The sequence below is a fragment of the Cavia porcellus genome, unplaced genomic scaffold (assembly GCF_034190915.1).
Source record: "Cavia porcellus strain 051 isolate PalLab524CR breed Dunkin Hartley unplaced genomic scaffold, mCavPor4.1 scaffold_8, whole genome shotgun sequence".
Classification (NCBI taxonomy): Eukaryota; Metazoa; Chordata; class Mammalia; order Rodentia; family Caviidae; genus Cavia; species Cavia porcellus.
The window spans coordinates 94,966,639-94,969,647 of NW_026947491.1; positions in this window are offsets into that span (position 1 = coordinate 94,966,639).

Sequence of the window (3,009 nt, forward strand, 5' to 3'; positions counted from 1 at the left end):
ACTCAGGTATGTAGTGATCCCGCAACGTTCACTGCTGCAATGTGAAAGGAATCACTGAAATAGTCTGACATGTTTTGTTTAAGGAAGAAATCTAACAGAGCCAAAAAAAATTTTTTTAGTTTATTTTACCTCCATGCATGTGAGATAGAGGGAAAGGCCAATACAATGCTTTTAGTTTATCAAGGAAACTTTACAAATATTTGTGGTCTTTATAAAGTGACAGCATCACTCTATATTATTTATAGGCAGAGAGTAATTAAAGCAGCTTCTGTGGAGCTTAAATGTGACTTTCTCGGACCACGACCACTGTCTCGGGTCTGAGGGGGTTACACGGCTCTGTTGAGGTGAACATGTGTTAGTGTGTGCAGCGTCATCACACACAGCAATCTCGGCCCTTTTATAGCCCACGGAAAAGAGAGGACCTTTCAGCTTCTCTTGTCTCTTTAGCTCTCTGTCAGCAGAGGGTTCATCCCTAGCTCTGTGGTCACATTGATCACACTACACCGGGACAGAAGGGGTTGGGAGGTTCAAACTTAACGTGAAAAAGAGAATGTCAAAGACAATCAACAGTCGCAGGAAGGCTACAGCACGCTGCCTCCCTCCAAGCTGATACCTACCCTGCCCTGCCCTTCTTTATCTCTGAGGTCAGAAGTAGAGAGGCCAGAAGGCCTTCTTCAGGTGCGCTGGTCAACACTGGCTGGATGTAAGCTGGTTGTCAGAGTGACCTCCAGCCCACCCCAACTTCATTAGAATAGAATTTCCATGCCAAATGACACACTTCACAGCTGCCTTGGGCAGAAACACCAAACCATAAAGAAAAAGACATGGTACCCAAGAGCGGAGAAGTTCCCACTTATTTCAGGAAAAGATGTGGATTCCTCCCCGTCTTAATTACTGTTCTTGTTGCTGACACGAAGTTTCCAATACCCACAAGTTAAGTGGAACAGGTTGTTTTGGCTCACAGTCTGTGGAGGTTTCAGCCCCTGCGTGGCTGGTTCCAAGGCAGGGTGGGAGGGTGGCATCACACAGCGGCACTGGGGAGACAGTCCTCGGCAGGCAGCGGAGAGCAGCAGCACCGAGCCTCTCTTTCCTTTTACCCCACTGAGGCTCCAAGCCTGTTATCAGTGCCGCTCACACTGTGGGAGGGCTCTGTCCTCCTCCCACTATTCACACCCAGAACTGTGCTAAACAGTCGGTGGACTAACTTAGTGTCACACCTCCTGAGTCTGTATTCACATCCCATGGTGGAGCCACCTCCAGAACCCTGCCTGTGAGCTCATGAGGCTTTGTGGGGACATCGAGATACAAGCCACAACACTCCCCCCTGCTGGCCTCCTCCCTCCTCTCATTTCTGCTACTGTGTGTCTATGAACCTGAGCCCAGGTGAATTAAGCTGTTCACCTGTGAGCCAAGGACCCACTTTTCCATCCTTTGGCCACTGAATAAAGCTTGTACCACTGATGCTCAGATTCTGTCTCATGATTGGTTGATCTCTCCCTAGAGGGAGCCAACAAATCTTTGAGTAAGAAGAACATATCACATTTGGAACAAGAGCACGAGGAATTCTGGGACTGTGGATGCAAGTGAAGAAATGGGGCTCGTGCTTCCAACAGTTTTGTTCAAAACTCAGAGACCAAGGCCCTTGACTGACTGCAGTTATGCAATCATCTGTTTCAGCTGAAGAGCGGGGGAAAGCTTCATCCTGTGGCTAGACCAGAAAGCAGAACTGATAGCTTCACCACGTGTTCTCTGCTTATTATGAAAATAATGGGTCCTCATGTTAGAAAGGTGCCGGAGAAGATTTAGGGTGCTGTGGGCTCCCAGTCCGCCGGCACTGCTTACCTCCAGTTTGAAGGCAGCTCCTCTGCCCAAGGGTGGTGCCTCTGAAGAAACAAGTCCTGGGCAGGCTCCAGGCCTTTCAGTAAACTCTTATTCCAGCATTCTTTGTGCCGAAAGTTCAGTCAAAACCCACATCTCAGTGGAGAAGCCTCTCACATGGTGATTTCACGTGGGTGTGCACGCCGTGCCTAAGTAACCTGCTAGCTCAGGCAGCTGTGGAGAGTCCTGACTGCCAGCATGGCTGATGGACCGAGGGGTGTACACCTCACCTTTTACTTTGCTTTGAATTTATATTTTGGATTTCTCGTATAAGAGAAGCCATGCAATATTTAACCTTGTGTGTCTGATTTACTTAACCTTATGCTCGTGAGAGATGTCCGTTTTCTTGTGAATAAATAGTTCGTCCTTTTGTTTATAAAAGATAGAAAGTAAGATGTAGGGAGATAGGTATTTTTCAGAAGAGAAGACACCAAGAGATGCAGAGAGGTTTGAGAGGAGGAAAAAAAGGGAATGGAGAAGGGTGAAGGTGCGTTTTGTGCGTGTACCAGCTTCCCAAGGTGAATGTAACCATTAGGTACTGATTAAAACCGCAAGGAAGCTTATTCACACACACACACACACACACACACACACACACACGCACGCACGCACGCATGCCCGTGTGCACAAAGGCTCTCGGGATTTTCTGGAAGGCTTCCACATTTTACTGTATCTCCGGGGGACTCAGTCCTTCTACCGTCCCGTCCCTCTCTCATGCCCCATCCATGCACCAAGGACTTTTCCAGTGATGGAAGAGGGAACACAACGTTTTCTTAGCTTGAGTCTACTCTGTGTGAGAAAACCAAGATGGGCCCCCTGTGGCCATGGAGGAGGGTACCGGGGTCGGGGGGCTTCTACCACGGACAGGATTTAGGGAGGAACCTCGTGTAGCCCATTCTGTTAGTGCCAGAAGACATTCTGCTACTGGGCAGCAATCTTGTAAAGTATTTTTGAATGCAGGAAGAAGGGCTATGACGTTGTTTTATGGCCAGGTGGGTAGATGTGGCCATCTCTCCCATTACGGTGAAATTCCTACTATAAGAGCCTAAGTGGAATATGATTTCCACCTTTCATAGGAAATGACAGGGACAGATGTTCCCTTTGTCTGGAAGCTAGGACATGGCCACTTGA